We start from the raw sequence: 22,062 nt of genomic DNA, 5'->3' as shown, positions 1-22,062 counted from the left end.
GAACTGTGTGTATTTAACTGCAGGGGACACCAATCCTACTAAGATTGTATGTGCACTTCTCTTTAGTGGCTTGCGTACCGGTCACTCTTCAAACTTTGACAAGAAGATGGTGAATTTCTAAGAATCCCAGCAGACCACACACCATGTTCTACAAAAATGCTAGTAAAGTTTCCAAGACGTGACTACAATTACTATAAATCTGTAGGAAAACCATCAAGGAATTCCCAGGTTCTAGGTTATGAATCCCCAGGTTCTAGGTTTTATTCCTTGCTTTGTCGTCATCCTCTTAACACCATTGCATTTTTGCTAACTCACACTGAAATCAGGAGGAAAGTGTTTAAGTCCTTTTTAAATGCTCTGAGACAAACTGCTGAGGAGTATGGTGCAAAAGTGAAGTAAAATATATGCAGTTTAATTAGCCAAGGTTTAACAACAGGGCAGAGAGAACAGAGAGGGATAGGGCTCTAAGTAGTCTCTCAGTGTTTGAAGAAAATCACTTTTCTGGTAAAAATTCCATTGTTACATAGGACAGGTTAAAAGGCCGAACTCTGCTGATGCACTCAAGCAACAGGGACAAAACATTCTATTAGACTTTTGGCCCAGTCCGATATGTAGTGTCATTGTAGTGGTCACAATGTCCCCATTTAAAATACTGGATTCACAGTGTTCTCATCTATAATAGCAGTACTGCATTACCTACCAAAAAAAAAAAAAAATGTTGCAAGAAAGCATGAGAGCTCATCCCAGAAAACTGTCATGTCATAAACCAGAAGGATTTCATAGGATTCCTGCTCATCCCAGAGTACAGTTACTTACAGCAGTGTTGCAAAATGGTCTCGCAATCTAATGGCAAGACCTTGATAATTTCTGTTCATGACAGATTCCCATTTACATAGTACATGAAACAATAAGGGTCTAAACAAAGACACCAGGTAGCTTTATGTTTGTTTTGAGTGGACAAACACCAGTGACAAACAAGAGCTGAAGAAACTAGGAACCCAAATCTATTCCTCTGTTAAAATCCAAGATTCTAGTGGTGTTTAAATTGGCAGCAGAGCATGACGGTAATGTAGTACACAGTAAAAAAACCTTTTTTGTTCTCACAATCATTTCCCTACAATAGAAATCCATCTCATAAATTCTGTGTACCATTGATGACTTATATTTGATGTATGTGGATACATGGATGTTGGAGGCAATTCCTGCTTTGGATATGTAGAAGACTTCATGAACAAATAGGGAGACACCACAACAACAAAGCAAGAGCAAGTACCAGCCATCAGCTGGTCAGTCACCCCCAGGGTGTCTTTTGAGTCATCCACATTTCACCAGCACCAGCTATAGACTAAATTTCCCTAAATCCTTACATGGAAGATCCCCCCATCTGTGTTTGCTTATTTACACCCTATCTAGCAATACATATCTGGAATGCCATGTAGGGATATGCCACTACACCTGGAAATAAAACTGCACACCAATACTGAAAGATCCCCTCTACTGCCCTTGTACAACTTGAAGGATATACAGAATGGTTTGATATTGGTCAGACAATAATCTAGAGCAACTCAGAGCCATGGCACAGGTGGACCCACGCAACCAGTGTTGCAACAGGGCAGGGCATGGTACAACATGCAGGGCTTCTCTGTGTCTGGCAGGTCCATGCAGCCCCTGCAGAGCCCTGGGGCTGGCACAGCTGCTTCTTGACAGCTCTGCACCATCTTGTTCTTCATGGGGCACAGTAAGATGACAAGACAATGCTTGAAAACCTTAAGCATTTAAAGATGCCGTCAGCCTGGTTTCTTAGGCAATATTACCAGAACCAGTTTTCTGATGGCATCTGGGTGTCAACAAGCTTTGAGTTCTCATAGCATCATGAAATTGTTGGGATTTTCTGTCTGATACAAATATCTGATTGATATATGATACACAAATCCAGTTAGGAATCTGTACCTAACCTGAGGACAGTTGAAGCTCTTGCGACTTTTATCTCCTTTTAAGGATTAAGGCTTCTTAAATTGCACAATTGATACAGTTCTGTCCTTATCTTCTGATACAAAAATAAAATAAACCTGATTAAAATGTCATATTTTAAAAGATCAAAAAATCACACTGAGACAAAAATAATAACCATATAGCAACTAAAAGCCTGCTGCAAAAATCCAGCCTCAAGTGCAAGAGAGCCCAGTGTGCCTTCTGCTCTATCTTCTTGCAATTACAAGGCTGATGACATTACTACACTCTTATCTGGAAATTTCTAATAAAGTTGAACCTGCAATTCTTACTCCTTAAATAAAAAAAAACTTGGATAGCTAGATCCAGTGATGCCAATAGAACTACTCAGCCAAGCCAAAGGATAAAAAAAAACCACTTTACAAGCACTAGGTAGAGGCAAAATCTCTTTTGTGGGACATTTCTCTACTGACTTCTTTCAGTAGCAATGTGACCCATAGCCACGTAACCTCTAGAGCTGTGCAAGGCAGATTTCAGTTTACTTTTCCAAGACCTCTGGCAGTCAGGCTGATTTCTTTGCTGAGCTCTGTAACTTGCCGAGAACCAGTGTGGTATTGTCATTGTTTCCACTGGACATGATGAATGGAGCAGGGGCAGCTCTGTGCCATCTGCCCCTCCTCTGTGTCATCACCACATTGATTCACACAAGTCATTCTCCACCACAAACATCTGGAACATGAAGACAACTGATACTTAACCAGGTAGACAAATCTCATTATTATCATTACTAATAAAACTGAACAAAACAGACATAGCTTTAACCTATGTTTAATGATGAAATATCAGTCTCTGAACAGGAAATTATGAAGTGATTTCACACAAAAGTTAAAAGTTATTGCTTATTGCTCTTATAATGTAATTTTTCAGTGCTTCCAGAAGCATGAGATTTATGCAGGCCGAGATGAGAACTCATAATGCTACTCAGATGGGGAAAAGAAAAAGTAGCATTGCAAAATACCCCATTTTTAAATCTAACAAGTGGCTCTGTTTTGCAATTCTTACTCACTCAATGAAGCACTTCATTGAATTAGGCCCAGTGAGGTCAATAGCCCTACCCATGCAAGTAGTAGTTATGCTTCAAGATTTTTTTTTAGCATTGCTAAACTTAGATTAGTAGATTATTTGCCTTCCCTATTGCCAGTGAACAAATCATTTCAAGACATGCCACAGAATTAGATTTTTGTGTTAAATGTGACTCCATACATGGGGTCTCTGGAGACATTTCCTCTTATCACTGCCTACAATTTTGTTATTCACCATTTCAGTTTTGTTTGTCCTATCTCTTAGGGAAGTACAGGTTGAGAGAGAAAAAAACCCAAACAAAACTCCAAAACCTGTGTTTGCCAGTTATGGTAAAGGGGTGGCAGCTGTGTTGCCTTATAAAAATGTAATATTTTTCATTCAGTTGCCTCATGATACTTTGGTTGACATTAGATATTTTTACCCAATGCTGTCAAACAGATGGAAGAAACCAAAATACTGTTCACTTTACCTACTTAACTATAAACATTCAAACTTTCAAAAGCTTTGTCAGATCAAGTTTTTTTCTATTTTCACTTGTAGAGAATTTCTTTTGACTATTGAGAATTTGGTCTACCTATAGCTTGGCACAAGTGGTTGCAATTCTGTTTTAAGCAGACTTCACTGCGATTCTTTCTCAATTTCATGCCTCACTGAAGTCAATGGAGTCCTGAAAAGGCACCAAGTGTCAGATGTGAGAATGAAAGGGGGAATGAGAATTGAGAAATTCATTCTAGAAATTGTTGCCAAATGCAGGAAGGACAACTGTACAAAATTATCTCGAGAGTTTTTTAAATCTATGAGTTCTCAAAAAAGGTGCTTTTTGAAGCTGGTTTAAGACTTATATTTATATTTATCATTTTGACAACAAGATTAAACGTTTTTCCTTGCTTGAAGTTATTTTTATTAAAGGTTCAGTGCAGAAGTCTGAAACACCCTGCATTTGTTACAGAAGCTTTAGGAGCACAGTCTGGTATTCCAGAAACACTGCCATGTTTCAGGAGCTACAACTCCAAGAGTTCAGTTCAAAGCTGGTACATATACCAGAAAATAAAATCAATTGAAGCTTTCCCAGATCAACAGGTCCTATTCAACACAGCTTCAGTCACAAAAGATTTTCATTAAACCCCCTCAAGTTTATTGGAGTCTTTTAATTCTCCTGCCAAGACAATAGAAAACTAAAGTTTCTTTCCTGTAATATCTGTTTGTTTTTATATTCCAAGAAACATCTAACTTTAATATTATGCACAATAAGTTTGTGAGAGCTCAGTAAAGAATTTTAATCAAATGTCACTATTTTCCAGTCTCTACAGTTCTCTTTTGAAACAAACCCCTATTCAAACCAAGCATATTTCATATCATTGGAGAAGAGTTGGGCAAGTTGGGCCTTAGAGTACTTTTAGACAGGTGTCATTCCACAATCCAGCCATTCATACCTCAGCTGGGGAGGCAACTGTTGCAACTATCACAGCTACATTTAGCAGCCTATTGCTTGCAGTGGATTTCAAAGCAATCTTTCGTACACAGGATAGAGGTCCTCTGCTGCTTTTTAAAATTTCAAGCCATCGTGATCAGCTACAGCTTGCTCTGAGAGCAGTGCATGTCCTTCAGCTCCTGCACTCTCACTGTAGCTAACACACATCTGAAACTGTCTCTTACCTGGAGTAGCTCCTCTCCTCACCTGCTATGCACTGTGCTAGCAAACAGCAGCTGATGTCATAGAGTTACATACATCATTACAGTTTCTTTGCATAAGGTTTCCTTCTCTTCTTTTTATCTGCTAAAAATGGAACAGAGGTGACTCATGACTCATGACTGAGACAGGCAAAAATTAAATAGTCAGCAGTAAAGGCTCTGCTAGGGATTCCACTGCCTGAACTGGTTCCCTGCTTATGCTCATCCATGGGATAGACATATTCCTGGTACCACGTCAGCCTCTTGGACCATGCCACAGCTGTGGGGGACCTGGCTGGATCCCCCACCCCAGCCTCTCCACAGTGCCATGCATTCACCGTGGCAAAAGCAGTGCTGGTGCAAGATATTCACCTGGTTGATGGTCCAGAGCTTCTGCTCATCCCCTTTACCATGGAGCCTGGCTGTGGTACTCCTGCCAGCCTATGCAAGACAGATCAGCATCACCCCCAGCAGGGTGGGGGAAGGTTTAACAGACTGTTGTCATTGAAAACAGGAGCAGAGAGAAAGGAGTAGAGCAGGGTCTGAGAACCATCAGAAGAAATTCTCGAGATCGAGGTTTACTATTGTACTTCTGTGAAAAAAACGCCAGGAAAAGTCCTTATTCCTCCCTTCCTTCCCACAGCAACTGCCATGCTTCAAACTGCAACCTTTGCCAGTCCTAGCAGCCAGTTTAAATCGTTAAGATTTCTGGTCTTGGTAATGAAGACAGCTGAGCCATGGCCCTTTGATTGCTCTCTTCTGTCTGACGTGTAAGGCAGTGGTGGAACAGATCTGGCAGAAGCATTTGTTCATGGGGACCAGTTTCTACAGCCCTGGGAGCCAACTGATATCAACATGTGCCTGAAGGATGTGCTACTCATTGTCATGGAAGAATTTCAGAATTACGATACTGTTTTTAGCCTTTTAAAACAGTGTGACAATTACATCTTTATCACTGGATTTCTGAGGCCAGAAGACACCGACAATCATTAGATTCAAGATAAGAATAATTAAATTCAAGATTAGTACACTTTTACTCAGACAGTGTAGCACTCTCCTGCACCAAAGCCTGGAGCTCTATTAGTGATCTGAGTTTGACTAAAGGATCTCCCAGGAAAATTCTCTCATGTAACTAGAATTGCTCAACAGTGGGAAATGTAACACCTTTGCAACATGTTCAAAATTACCCAGGATCAGATTTTGATGTTTAAGACAAATGAACAAACACACACACACAAAATCATCAGTTCTGTATTGAAAAAAAAATCTAGAGAAGAAACCAAAAAATCCTGTAATCACTCTTGCAGTGAGTCATGGCCTTCTCCTTAAGAAGACACATGTACCTCTACAGGGCTTTGCTGACTTCTGGCACCCTGTCCAGTTTAAGATTTATACCTGGGTCTATCTAGGCCTAGTTTATATTTGCTTTTATTATTACTATTTAATTCACTATCTTACTGAATTTGATAAGAAACTTAGATATCAACTCTGACACTAAGCACAAAATGTCTCAGACCAAACCCACCTTACACATGATGCTTAGGGAAATACTTTAATTAACTTCAGGAAGTAATTAAAGATAAATCCCAGATTTCATATACTATAGAATAGGAAGAAAGTCATCCACACATTTGCTCCTTCCCACATAAGCTTAATTACAACTGTCAGTGGACTTTACAAGAATTCAAACCACTGCTCAATGTCATGAACTTTTGATAACACAGACCACCTTTAACTTAAGTCTTTTTAACAAACTTGTCACTCCCAGAACACCAAGGCTTTTCCTGCAGACATCCTTGCCTTCCTACAGTTCCACACATACTTTTGACACTTCCAATCAAATAAATACAGCTGTTCACAATGTAAAGTTAAGGCTTAAAATAATTGTTTATTAATTAAACCAAAATTCCTGACCATTCTCATAACATTCCTCAGATCATGATTATTAAATGTGGTTACAGTTTGCATTCTAAGGAGTTTTCTCTCCAGGGTTGCCATGGCCTTCCTAAGACCTCATGTTGTACCTCTGCTGCTCAGCAGCACTGTCAGTAAAATACAAGTTATTTTGCAATCTCTTAAAGGTATGAGACAGGTAATTATTACTGAATGAACACCAGTAAAAAGCAAAGACTTTTGGGTTAACAGTAGCTAATATGGCAACAAAAGTCAGGATACTGTCATGTTCAGTCGCTCTTCTGACCTCACAGCATATATACTAATGTTTGATCTGTATTTTATTAGATACTGGTACGTCCCAAATCATTCAGCAGAGCTGTGAAGGCTTTCTAGTCAGTTCAAAGCTGGTTCTCTTAACTTGCATTTACAGGACTCACATTTGAGCTAGATACTGGGAGAAAATTCTCTTCCTATACTCAGCATTCCAACTGGCTCAGTTTTATCAATAGTCCAACAGAATCTAATGTCTTTTCCTGTAGATACAGCTCCTGAAGCAATGGAACTTTGTGAGAGTAGTGCCTTTTTTGTTGTTGTTGGTTTTTTTTTTCCTTTTAAAATAACTTTTAGTCATTTTAGTAGCGCTTTTTTACTTTTAAACTGACTTCAGTTCAGTGCTTTTTTCTACTTTCATATGGTCTTCTACAGGCACAAAGATAAAATCATGGTATCTTAATGAAAGCTGAGATGATAAATAGCTGTGGGAACTAGGCTTCAAAATGAACAACCAGTATAGTGAGACCCATGTTGAACCTGGAGCCTTGGTAATTCTGGCTGTGCAGCATTTTGTAATTTTTATTATCCTCTGAGACCGAGTCCTAGTGTCCCAATAAAATCAAGTTAATAAACAGCATTTTTAATTTTCAACTGACCTTCTACACTTGAATTTTATTTTCAGACCTTAGTTACAGATAAGAAGCAGTTCACATTATTATTTCTGCTGGCTTGGGAATGAATAATCATATTTAATAGTTTTTTCCTATGTTTCAATATTTCTTTTGGGTCAAACCCAAGATTGTTTAGCAAGTTTTTCCTAAACACTTAAACCCACTCTAGTTGCCTTTTTTTCTTTTTTACATTTTCAATTTGTCTCTAGATGGCAAAGATCCCATAACTGATAGACCATTTTCATAGTGAGAGACAGAAGTTCAAATTCATTCTCTGCCAAATTCATAACAGAGATTCCCAGCTCCTTTCTGTACCAGGGACTTAAACCACCAAATTCACTGTTTATTTTCACTCTCTGCCCCTATAGCCAAATAAAATTTTATTTGTTCCCTTTGGGAAAATCTTTCAGTGAAACAGATGCAGAAGGGTACAGAAATAAGCATTAGTTTGGGAAAAAAAAATCAGAACATCCTGAATCTTTTTTTTACCTCAGAGCTTTCAAATTTTTAGCAGTTCATAGCATGGGCTTTTTTTTTTTTTAATAAATATATTTTAAAATCACTTATAAATCCACAGAATGGGGCCTTTGAACCTTTATGTTCTTTAGCTGAAGACTATTTGGATATTTTTTCCTGAAGTGCACTTCACTGTGATCCATTAGTACTGGACTGCAATGAGCCACTGAAATAATATACATTGCAAAGTGTAGGCTCTTTGCTGTAGCTGTCCTGGGGCCACTCTTAGCACCTTAAGCTTCATAACCAGCAGGATTAACGTCAAACAGAGCTCAATGAGGCACAAGAATTAACCAAAACCTGGAAGAGCACTGGGTGTAGCTATTCCACCCATTCAAGTCCTTTGTCAACTGCTGTGTTAGACACCCAAAACTAGAACAAACATTAAGTGGTGCTTTTCCTGGGACACTGCATGGAGCCAAGACATTTGCCTAAGCATATATTTTGTGTTCATTAGCTTCTGTTCCCTTAGAGACATGAAGGGTCATTTGCATGATTAGCAAAAACCTGCTATGCAAAACTGGAGGAATAAAGGAGCTTAAAGCACCTTGGATGAACGAACTTGTACTGACCTCTGATGGCTGGGAATGTGTATGAAACATGGTCCTGCAATTATTTGTGCTTCCTTAGGAGCTCCGGTGCTCTAATTAAAGTAATGTTGACACGACAAGAAGGAGGAATTTTTGAGGTGAAAACCAAATTATTTATAAGAGTGTCCTGGGATTATTTTTGCTTTGAATCACCGTTGTCTTTTGAAAGCATGGTGAATATGTATTATCAAGTGTTTGCAAAAAAAATAAGTTCTTTTCAGTAGGAAGTTGGTTCTTCTGTCTCATGTGTTTGGAAAATTCCCAAGAATGTTTTCTTAAAACAACTGTCCACCTTATTTCTTCTTCATAAATGATTTCATAAGGCAGAAAACAAAAACACATAAGCATGAAAAAAAAATTACTGTCACAATTTCCATGGCTGCTGAGTTCACAACACACTAGAGAAGATCCAGTTGCTAGGGCTGCTAAGTCAGAAGAAACACTTGCACTTAAATCACTGTCAGCATGGTAGAAACTACCTTGTGATTATTGGAATGGACCAGCCTGGGGCACCAAAAAGGGTAGGGGGCAAGGGAGAAGCTGACTTCATTCTGACAAGATTTTCCCCTTGTGTTTGTCTCTGACACAAACTCTGAGAATTTCTAGAGCTTTACCCTGTGCTACTCCTTTTACAGAGCCTTATGGGCAGCAACTTTCAAGAGTGAGACTATGTGCTAGAAACTAACTAAAATAATCCAGTATAACTTCTTTAAGAGTATAGTCAGGAAATTCTGAGTGCAGTGGGAATTAAGAAAATACTTTTTTACATTGATATACAGACTTTTTTTCCTTTTTACAGTGAAATGCAGAAGCTGAGTGGCACAGGAATAGGGTTAAAATCCTCACCTATTAATTCAGAGAAGAGAAACAATTAAATAAGAATCATGGGAAATGGAGTTTGTCTATTTAAGTGCAGGAAACCAGCAAATCTCAGGCTACCACTCTGAGGTGGAAGGATAAATTGTGCAGAGATACCAAATGCTGGTCTAAATTAATCATATCTGCTTCAGTGGAGAGCAGGTGACAGTGAATCAGGAAGCTCACAGCTGGACAAGCACTTTAAAAGTGACTAAATCTGAGCAGGTACCTCTGGGAAGGAGAACAGCAGAATGCCAGATGAGTGAATCAAATTGAAATATGCAAGTGAGTAACAATCAGGAAATGAAGGAACACTGCTTGCCTATGGGAGGAGATTGACTACTTCCAAGACAGCTATTCTACTATCAGCACTGGAACCTCCATACCAGCAAATATTAGGAATTCTGCACCTAAAACAATGCATTCATTGCTCAAGATGTTGTGTTTAGCTGGAGTAATTAGCACAGACTAGGTTTTAGGGTTGGTTTGGTTTTTTTTAAACAAAACAAACAAAAAAAGCAGCAATGTCAGAATATTTCAGTTTCACTGTGAGATATGTCAACTTTAGGCAGATGCATAGCACTGATCTTATAAACAGAAGTGTCTTGCTTTCACTATGCTTTATTTACCACAGGAAAACAAAGGTGTATTAGTTACCCTGAGGTAAAAGAAAGGAAGAAAGAAAAAAAAAAAAAAAGCTGCTTCAGCCCTAGCAACAAGTAGTCACTTTAATTTATTGTAAGATAAGCAGAAAGGCTATGCCTAGATAGGAATACAGCACTGGCCTCACATACCTAGCCAGAGGCAAGCACCTCAAGTGTCACCTTCCCCTTCTGTATTTGTAGTGACATAATCCACACCTGTTAGCTTGCTCAAACAAGCTGATCTGTCTTGAGGAACAAAGGTAAAACCTTCTTTTTATCTTGGTTTTGGGGTCAAAGGCAAAGCCTGGATAAGGTTATTAACAGAATCAAACATATTCAGAATTTCTGGGAAATTATTCCATTCTATTAATGAAATTGGTTTGGTTTTGTTGCAAAGTTTCTAAGAGTTTTTCTTTAGCTTTCAGTAAACATAAAACCCCCATCACCATGTCTGTCAAAGCTGTCTTACCTTTCCCTTGCCATCAACACAAACACAATATATCAATTCCCACATCCCACTTCAGATTGCTCTGAGAATGAAGTTATTCATGCAGGATAAAAGCTGTACTTTCCTCTGGCATTAAGGATCATTCCTTCTTTCCCAGAAGCTTTTGGAAGTGAATACCCCCAGAGACCTGCAGTCAGCAGTTCCAAAAACAGGTCCTTTAAATTAAAGGGAAAAATCCAGACTTTATAGATTAAAATGGAGGCAAAGGCATGAAATTCATACTAAATATAATGAAATCAGAACCAGTCTAGACCTTTTTTATCACGATTTGCTGATGAAGCAAGAGTAAAAACTTACCTAGCAGAAACAGCAGCTTCTCAAATCCAGCACACAATCTGTCAGGCATCTCCCCTGAAACTATGTAAACCTTTTCCTTCCATTCTTCCAGGGGCCTTGTGCTCAGGTAAGAGGACTCTATTAGCAAGTGGGATGTGAGGAATATTCCTATTCTAATAGTTGCATACACATAGACTGGAATGCCTTTCCAACTGAATTGTCTCTTGAGATTGGACTCAGACCACAGGATTTACCTCCTGTACATATTGAGAACATTTCTGCACATTAAGGTATATTGTCACATCAAAGAATGATTTTAAACCTCTGCTACAGTAAGATCTGTAGGGATGTTAGCAAGCTGGTCTGCCTCAGCTGGTGCCCTTATCTTTCCAGCTCTATCAGTTCACCATTAGCTGAACCTCACTTAAAACAGAATATCGATCTCCTGTTGAAAATGTGGGATAAATGCATCCCAACCAGAAGCTGTCACAATCTAAGCCAAATTCTTGAAGCGGGGATGTGAGGGGTGGGAAAGAGCACAAGGATCTACAGTATCAGATGTGATCATCTCATGGAATACAGTGGTCAAATCCTCAGTGTTTGCAAACAGTCTGCAGATCTCCACCGAAACAATCACGGGTGTCAAATGTTCACAAAGGATGTGTGCCACAAGTGCAGCAAACACATCATTAGTGCAGTTCAACCAGTATAGCCTTCTGCCCCATTATTTAGCATAATCAGTTACTGTGGTTCAGACACCCTTGCTCCTCGGCCTTTATCTTTTGCAACCAGTGGTTGTATTGCCTTCATGTGATTCCACTGATCTACAAAAGGATATGTGAAGAACTTAGAGAAAAACCCCCAACATTAATTTACATCCATTTAAAATTACATTAGAATTAACAGGGGACCATTTATTTCACTCTAATTTTAATTGAAATTCAATCTGTCTGTGCTCAGAAATGTATATGGTGTGATTTTCAACAGTGGCTCAATTTTTCCTGGCTTTAGCCAGAGACCTTTAGAAAACTGAAAATTGTAGTTTGTGGCAGTTAAGAGCACTGATAACATTTCCATTGAAATTGCTGTGTTTTGGAGCGTAATCCTAAGTACCAACATGCAGCTGTATTGGCTAGTGAGAGGCTCAAAAAATCCCTGCCCAAATACACAGCACCACCCTACCATATCAAGATCACTCCTTCATGTTATCACTTGAAAGAGATATAATCTGCTCAATCATTAGACTGTGGTAAGAGGGAAAGCCAGTATATCCACTATTTTGTCTGTATCTAATAAAAAATCTGGAGAGAGCAAAGTTACCTCTTTTTTATTCGGAATTGGACCTACCTAAATGGTCCCAGATCTTGGAATAGTTCAAAATAGTCCCAGTTGAAAATAGAAGCCTGGGAGAGTATCTCAGATGGGAAAGAAGTGCTGGTCATCCCCTCAGCACAAATGGCAATGATATATGACTAGTCTTGTTTATCAAAGCGTAAATCTGTGTCGGGAGATCTGGGACAGTCAAAGACCCAATTATTGACTGTTTCATTTAATGATCTGTATGATGAAAATCTTTTTAGTAAAAGCCAATAGTCTACAAACCATAAAGATCCAAATTACCTAATTCAAACTTTACCATAACCCCGAGTATTTAAAGATAAATTATTACCCTCACTTGTATGCTCTTTACAATGTAGACCTGAAGGTGTCACACAAGCCCAGGGACAAGCAAGTCTCCTGTACTACACTGCCACACATTTAGAGATCAGCTGTGCACTTGCACTCCCCAGGAAGTGCATCGGTGCTGAATCCATCACCTTGGATAGCACCTGGCTACATAGTCCTGCAGCACAGAATTGCTGCTTGGGAAGAGATGCAGAAATGCTCTGTCCAACCAGTAAGGTGCTGATGACAGAGCCCTGCCTGTGTCCCGGGTGTCTGCAGCACTCCCAGGACCCATTTTCACAGGCACACATTTCCCTCTTAGTGGACAGGTGCTCAGCCTGAATTTTGACTGTGCACAAACACCATCTGCCCTCGCAGGGAGCACCGTACTCGTTCCTGCCTGGGCTGCAGGCAGCCTGCCCTGGAAACCAAACAGGTTTCTGCACAAACCAACAGATGGCTATCTTGCATTTCTTTCCATTAACAACCACATTTGCTACAGAGAAACAACTGTCACTGTTCTCTGGAATCTATTTCCCATCAGGATTCTACATGATTTTGCAAAAAGAAGGAATAAGAAAGTCTCTAAACCATTCTACCTTGTATATGGAAAAAATCTTAACTATGATTTGAGTCCTGCACTATTTAAATCCGTGACTGCTGTACTAAACATTCCTTTTTTTCTTATTAGTCCTCATCAACTACTATGCCAGATTTTTTTTAAATTTTATTTAAAGCTTTTCAGTCTATCTATATTAAGCAAAATTAAAACAATAAATGCACATGGATATAATCATCATCCAGCACAACTAGGGAAGAATACCTGATCAATGCTACCTAGGAAATAAAAAAAATGACCCAGTAGCTCTGCCCAGCCTTCACAATCTCTAAGTCAGCAGTTATTTATAAAGCCTAGGCAGGCTTGGCTGAATACCACAAAAAATAATGAATAATTTTGTCATAAGCACTGTCAGCTCTTTCAGTTATTACTTGTGGCTTGTTATTAACAACTGCATATGCGTATCTGCATGACAAATGTTTTTTTGCCCTGAAGATGTTTATGAATCCTAAATACTTTGCAAATAGTCAGTGAATAATTATTCATGTTGAAAAGTAATATTGCAAGTCATTATGGGTTAGATATTTTTGGTGATTTTCTCATTTTAAGACTAAATTATCCAATCATAGTGTAGAAACAGAAGACTTGAGTAAGCAGACAAATCAAATGCCTGAAAAAAATTACCAGATTCTTAAAGAACCAGTAGCAGGGGATTTATAAAAAGCCTTTATAACAAGTCTTTGTTTTCTTAAGTGGAAAATATTAGAATTTTTGAGCAATTAACATGTTCATAGAAAACCTGATCAATTCAGGAACAGAAGAAAGAAACAATTAGTTCAGTAGTTCATCAAGAATAACTTTGAACACTTCTAGTCTATAATGGACTTAAAGATGCACAATAAATCATCATTTTCAGAATAAAATTCCCAATCTACGTAGAAAAATAGTTTCAAATTAACTATTCTAGGATAAAATCAAGAATCCTAAAGCATAAAAATGTTTATGGCTCAGCCATTAAGAGAACAGAAACACTGTCACACAACTAACACATCAAATAAATTATTAACTCCTCTGAAGAGATGTTGAAAGGAATTTATAGCTCAAAGTTGCCCAGGTAATCATTCTAAACAGATATGTTTGGGAAAACACCACTGCTAGAGTCAAAAGAGAAAGAAAAAGTTAAATGTATCAAATACATTTTCTGCTGTTCCTTACTTCCCTTAACACATGATTTCTCAATATGCAGTTGCTAGGCTTACAAAACTGGGCTTCCAGAGGAAAGAGAGCAATGATGGTTAAGCAAAAGATTCTGTTAAGACAGAAAATAAAAATCTACAGTTACTTACTTTGGAGAGAGCTCTCATGGTATCAAATCCTCATCTTGTCTTTTCCCTCAGTCTTGGGAAGGATTTTTTTTTTTTTTTTGACATGGTAGAGGTCAAAAATGAGCATCAGTTCAGAATCAGAGGAAGAGACAGATGATGATTTTGTAGAATGACTTTGTGTGGAGTCTCACCGGAGTCCAACCTCCCAAAGTTGCCAAAGACTGTGAGGATGAAAATCTAACAGCTGCTGGTGCATATTCAGCCTAAGAATGGTAAGAGTCAAAATTATCCCCACAGAAGTAAAATGAAAATGTTCTCAGAAGACAGAAGTTCTGTGGTCCCTACTACAACCAGCACTCTTTAATCCCTTTTAGAAGACATCTGATTAAACTTAAATCCAGAGATATCCCCAGCTAGAAATGAGACACACTGCTGGAGAAGCTTATTCACTCAATTAACATAAAGTCAGCAGTTTCTTGTCTTGTTGTAGTTGACTGTGTACTCTGCTTGTTCTAAAGTCAGTGATAAAGTACATATTGACTACAATGGAGCAGAGCTGACCAGACTATGGCACTGCCCTTCAGGAAATACCACTCATGTGTAATAAAACAACAAAGAATTAGGACAAAGAAGGCCTATATTCATCTCATAGCTCTTTCTTAAATTTCCTGTGTGGGTGAAAAAAAAAACAAAAGTCATGCCATCCCTCTGTATCAGAGTTGTCAGATTAAAACCAAGGCAAGGAAACTTTGCATTTCTTCACTTCTTGTATTAGTCTGAAATGGGTAAAGAAGATTTATCTCCATCTCTTACTATCCTGAACACCATATTTGTAGAAAAATAGAATCATAGAATGGTTTAGGTTGGAAGGGACCTTAAAGGTCATCTAGTTCCAATCCGTTGCCATGAGCAGGGACACTTTCCACTAGGTCAGGTGGCTCAGAGCTCCATACAACCTGGCCTTGAACACTGAAGATCTGTTCCAGTGTCTCAACACCCTTACAGTAAAGAATTCCTTCTGTTTATCTAACCTATATCTCCCCTTTCAGTTTGAACCCATTAGTCCTTGTCCCATCATTACAGTTCCTGTGGAGTCACTCTCTGGCTGATTTGTAGACCTCCTTCAGGTACTCAAAGGCTACTCTGAGGTCTCCACACAATTTTCTCTTCTCGAGGCTGTACAGCCCCAACTTTCTTAGCCTGTTCATAGCAACGAAGTGCTCTTGTGTGCACCAAACCTTATGTGCAAAAGCCTAGAACTGCTGAGACTGACACCAAGCAAAGGGTTGTTTGAGCTCCTGGGAACAGGGCAGCTGTTGGACATGTCGCTCTGGGACTCATCTCATCCTGTACCTTTGCACAAACACCCTGAATTTAAACACCTGTGAAGCAGAAGCAGCTGAGCTGTGACAACAGAGAACTTTGAACAGGCTGCTGTAGTTTTCCAATAAACCAGCTCTAGTATCTCTCCTCTGTGCTGTGGCACTGATGTTTCCTTTGTTACAGGCAGGACATTGCTCATCTCTCTCTCCCCAAGTACAAATGTCTTACAAGTCAATTCTGTGGTTAATACAAGCTGACAAAAGGAGGTTTATGTACTGCACAACCTACCACTGCCACTCACTTGAACAGAAGATACTTCAAGGGCAGCCTGCTCCTGTGTGACACAACTACTGCTTTGCCAAATAGAACAGATGACTTGCAGTCGTAACGCTGTTTTTTGCTCTGAGTCCCTCAGCTAGACTGTTAACTTCTCTCTTGTGGCAGATGTGCAGATTAATCACTATCTCAGCCTGCAGTGGTCCAGCTAATTTAAACACAGATGCACTGTGGAGAGTACAAAGCCTGGAGGAAGAGGGAGGGGAAAGCTTTGAAGGAAGCACAGCCAAAAACTGAACAAGAAATAGACAAAACTAAATTAGCAATCTATTACAAATAAATTAATGACATCTGCAAATTAAAGTGAGTCTAAAATAATCACTCTAATAGCAGGGTCTCTGGTGAGTGTTAGTGCTTAATTTTTTCTTGTATTTGATGAAGGCATCTATTAATTAAAAATATTTGTGCAAGGTAGAGGCTTGACAGGAATACTCTGTGCAGCTGTTCTTAAGGGAGCTTCTTCTCTTAATCAGCTATTCTAGAAGAAAATGCCTCTAGTCTATGCAATGAAGGCAATATCGTACTTCAATAAATCATATTTAAGGCCCATGCTTTCTAAATACTCACTGCAACTAGAATTGGATGAACTAGGCTGCTTTCTACAGATGATATAATACATTTTTCTTTCCATTGTTTAGTTGGCTTGAACTGAAATCTTCATCTTCATCTCCTTCTTTTTTACCCCCATTTTATTGCTAACATCTGATTGAATTGTTGAACATTCAAGAATGAAAGAAGATTATCTGATATGTATGAATGCATTGTACAAACGAGGAGGACAAAGCTAAACATACATTCGATAGGAGGTATGAAAATATTATCAGACACTGAAGCAGGGACAAACCAAGACTGTGTGTCATTAATGAGGCTATTCAAAGTAATTTTGATGAAGTTATGATTCTATTGTCATCCAGGACTGAAAAGAAATCACTTATAATTTGAAAAAATAGTTGTTAATCATTATGCAACTCTCTGGGGCACTAACTTTTTCAGAATTTTCTTCTTTGTCACCCGTCCTCCCCTTTTTCCTATTCTTTTTTTCCCCTCTCATCTTTTCACTGCTATAAAAGCAGAGAGGATTAGAAGTTGTCCCTGATAACATTTTGCTGTAAGGTTGTTAGTTTTGTCTTTCGGCATTTATTAGTTTGAGCTCTGTATGAGGCACCCATTGGGTGATGAGAATAAATCACCAGAAGGTCACACATGGATTGGTATTGTACTCTCACCTTTTAAAGCCTGTGACTCACTGCCTTCATATACAGGAACAAATGCTGGAAATAGGGCAAACCAGGCTGTTCAACTCTATTTCATTATGGGAATTATGTGTGAATTGTGTAGACTCCTTAAAGAAAAGTTAGGGTTAAAGTCCTGTTGCTCACGTTGTCATAATTAACTGAGGCAAGTGAGGGCAGGAGTCTCAGGTCATGACACTGGTTAAGCAATCCACAGTTCAGCTCACCTACCACAGCTTTTGTGATGCTGCACAGACGAGAAATGAGCACTGCGAAAGGGCACTCAGAGAAATAAACACGGAAGGTGATGGATGGATGTAGTTTTCCCAAAGCTCTGATAAAAAGGCCTGGCTGTGCAGTCCATCATGGTTGCTAAGTCAAAGATGGGTGGCATAAAAGCAAGTGATGGATGTGTTAAATTGCTAAAAATGGATCGGGGACAGTCTAGGACTTGGACTTAATGACTTCTTTTGCTTATGCTACTGCTATGATAAAACACTGCGGCCAGCCAAGTGGGAACAACAGAGCCCCCTCAAGCCTCCTCACTCTTTTAATTCAGGGGACAGAGCTAAAGTAAACTCTGGAGTAAAGAACATTTCTTTTAGAGAGGGAAAATAAAAGAAAATACTTTTTATTTTAGCACACAACTTGATATACACCATGGCTTATGAGAATGTCCAGTTACCCATGCCCTGTACAAATTACAGCTAGGCTTCACAAGAAGATCTGCTTCTCAGCAAGACTGCCCATTTCTTTAACACTGCAGTATATCCATAAGACCACCTCTTGAGCAATGGAACACTAAATCAATTCCCAGTTTGGGATCGGGAGGGAAAGGGATGCAACCCTCCCAAATCTAAAAGCTTTTCTCATCTGGCAGTCAACTCCACATGCACTCACTGCCCCATCCCAAGAAGGTGCATGAAAGGAGAATTCAGGACTGAGGAGGCCATAAAGAGGAAGTAAGGGCTGTTGTGCTCCAGTCCCTGTCCTAAGTCATGCTTATATACATTTTGATTAAAAATAGCTAAGTATCTTGGACTTTTTTCATTTTCTCACATGCCCAGAAAAAAAAAAAAAAAACATTCCTCCTTCCCTTCTTCTGTATGACCTCCATAATCCTGATATTTTTTAAAATTATATTTTTTTCTAATATTAAAGATACATGCTATTGATACATTCACAATATTTTGCATCTGTGGCCAGTTATATCTCCTTTTCCTTTCATTAATAAAAGATACATTTAGACATTTATCCCTCGGGTTTTTAAAATCAGATTGGGTGTTGGATGACATATTTCTTTTTCTTATATTATTTTTTTTCACTCATCCCTGCCACTTTGAACTCCAGACAATGCCAAAGTCAAAGCACAGCCAGAACACCTTTTTATGTGCTAAGTGAAACCATTAAGAGTTGGAAGTTTAATTCATTCTTTTCAAAGCCTATGACAAAGTTTCTACTGGTTTCAGTGAATATAATAGTTTTCCAGGTTATTTCAATATCTGAAGAGACAAATGTTACAGTGCAATCTACTGCAATTTTATATAGTTTTAAGGAACATTCCAATTCCAGCTAGTTATAAAAGTCAGACAAAACCCCCTCCATTTCTAACCCAGGAGGAGAGTTTCAAATGTTGGTGAATCAGATTACTTTTTCCATAAACTCACCAATATTCCAATTCCAGTTTTACAAATTTCATATGTACTACCATGGTAAAAATACATATTTTTCAGCTTCAAGAGATTATTCCAGTAATAATCAATTAAGAACTCCCTAACCTTTAGCATTTGCCCATCATTAAGATGCAGCATAAATTGGCCTATTCCCCAGACATTTCATTCAACAATAAATTCTGATGATACCGGCACATTAAGCAACAAAGAAAAATGGATAATAGAAAAAATATGAATCATCATTTTGTTAGTGAAGTGGCACTATTAATTTTTTTCAGTTCCATTGATGCTTGCCATGCTGCATACAACATGCAGTGCCAGCTCAGCAGTTCATGTAATTTGTCATTTTTCTGACAAAGTTAATGGATCTGTGTACATTTTCTCCCCAGTGAATGTGACCCAACGTTTAGACATGACGTTGCTTTGATAAATTTGCAGTATAAAAAAGATGGTGACATGACAGGCAAAAGCTTCATTGGGAAGGCAGAAACAAAGACAACTGTAGTCTGTTAGCACAGGTGAAAGAAGAGGGGCTGAGGAACACAATAATAGTGATAAGTAGCAGAATTTTATTTCACTACCTAGAAAAGATCTGAGGGGTTCTGCTGGCCATTTTACAATTCTTTCACTTGACTTGTTTACTGATGGAAACATTTGCCAAGGAACTTTGGAAAAATAATGACATATGAACAATCTGTTGCGGCATATTGTAGTGGTGGTGTTTGTGCTGCTATAGTTACCAAGATTTTAGCATTTTTGTAATTTGTCTCAAAAAAACTGGAATTTGGCATGAAGTTTCTGGGTACCTCCATGTTCAAGTCAGATGGTTTTCATATTTTATGTGAAGAAAAGCCTCAAGATAATGCTGTGTCAAGGAAAAGGAAAAAGCATGCTCAGATAAGGAAAGAAGCGGAAGGTGGGAAAAGAACCAAGTGCACTGCAAGATAAGGAGGAACAGGTGCAATCTTCTTTTCAAGGTGAGAAGAGTATTTACAGGATTCTCACAGGTCTTATGTAACTGCAAAATGAATCAGGTTATGACAAAAATGCCTTGCAGTTTTTTACTTTAGTTTGATTTCTGATCTGACACTAACACTGTAAGGCTGGTTTTCACTGCGTGATAAGCTTAGAGCAGAACCTCATGTTCAACTACTTGAAGTTCCACATGGCTCTGCTGTGGTGGGACACAGAACCACCCACCCAAAATGTGGCAGTACAAGCAAACACCTATTAGAAAGAAGTCTAAAGAGGAGCTGAAGGACAGGGAAAGAGCAAAAAGGGAATAAAATATAACAAAATTGTTGATGATTAATCAAACAATAAGAGGAGAAAATACCATATAAAATGTAGTCATGAGGGAAGCTGGGAAGTGATAAGTGTGGTCAAAATACTGTGTTCATTATTCCATTTGGGAGCCCTGCCATCACATCCTAGGGCTCTGTATACAGGTACTTCCCAGTACAGCTGAGTGCATATGAAATACTAATTTTCTGTCAGAAGAATACTCTGCCTCCCTCTTCCCAAACTACAGCCCACACAGAAGATCCTATGCTCCTGCCAGGCATCATCCTAAACACACAGAAAATCTTACTGACACATGTTAGATTAATAAGGCATTTAGCCAGTGTTATGGAAGTCTTCACTGCTTGAATGTCATGTCTTATCACAGTTCTGCAACAATTTTCTTGACACTTTGAACTTTCCCGAGGTCTTTCTGAGGGAGAAGGAGGCTGAAAGGAGAGTGTTACGGTGCTGTTAATGGACCTATTAGCAATCACACTTGTTCTGTACTTCTCGGGGAAGACAATATATAGATAATTCTGTTTGCTTTTAGCATTTTGCCTTTCAGAGTAGTTTAGTAGGTGGATGCATAGAAAAGTTGACTATAGCAGCTTCAAAAAGAACTGAAAATTTACACAGTGTATGTTTAACCAGCAGAATTGATTAACTAAGGAAAATACAGCAAGAGGTTTGTTGTGATTAAGTGGGATTAGACGTGCACATGTATCATGACATATAACCCATCAACATTTGCATGGAAAGATTAATATCCTGTATTACATTACCTGAAATACATATATATTCACATCCATATATAATGTTTTACAAGATATCAATGCATGTATTAGAAACAATTATGAGCCAAAAGAACAATGGCTAGCCCAGAGCCCACTGAAGGTTTTTGGAAAGAAAATTCCCCTCTGGGAAGTTTATTCCACAATGCATCTTCTAATCTACTCTTTAGGAGCTCACAGCAGCCACAGTTGTATACTGGATACCTACTTATGGCCCTCCAGTACTATCCTGCAATATGACTCCTACGTTCTGATGTTCTTCCCATCAGTCCCTGTCCTGCTGTCTCGTACCATGAAACCCAAATTACCCATAAAAATGATAATTTTCTTATTAGTTTTAAAGGTCAAATCAAATTATGTGGAAAATATGTGGTGGTGTAACATATAGTTTGCATAACTGCCACAAAACCACTGCACTAAAGCTGTGTGGAAAAATAATAAATAAAATAAATCAAGCTCCACTCTGAGGAAAAGAGAATCAGCCAGATTTGTGATGAGAGTAAATGTGGGCTGCATCACCAACATACAAATACCTGCAAACCAAAAATCCCCACCACATCCAGGTCTGAATTTACTGACCTCTTCTCCTTATCCCTTTCCCCCAAATATACATACACAAATTCTGAAAAAGAGAAACTTAGATCTTTCCCACCAAACCTGGATTTCAAACTGGTTTGTTTCTAGGTGTGGAATGTAATTCCAAAGTCCTTATATAGCACACTATGCTTGAGTGAGGCAGGGACACAAAGATGACACTGCCAGTCCTAACTCATCTCCCAGACAGGGCCACACATGGGAACTAATGAGATGTGAGCAGAGTCAATGCTGGGGCCCTTTGCAGAATTTGCTATTCCCTTGCCCAGGCTCTCAAATCAAGCAGGTAAAGGACTTCCTTTGGCTTCTGGATGAAGGTGTTGCTAGCACTGGCCTTCTCTTCC

The sequence above is a fragment of the Anomalospiza imberbis genome, chromosome 3, assembly GCF_031753505.1.
Source record: "Anomalospiza imberbis isolate Cuckoo-Finch-1a 21T00152 chromosome 3, ASM3175350v1, whole genome shotgun sequence".
NCBI lineage: Eukaryota > Metazoa > Chordata > Aves > Passeriformes > Viduidae > Anomalospiza > Anomalospiza imberbis.
This window is presented reverse-complemented; position numbering follows the sequence as displayed.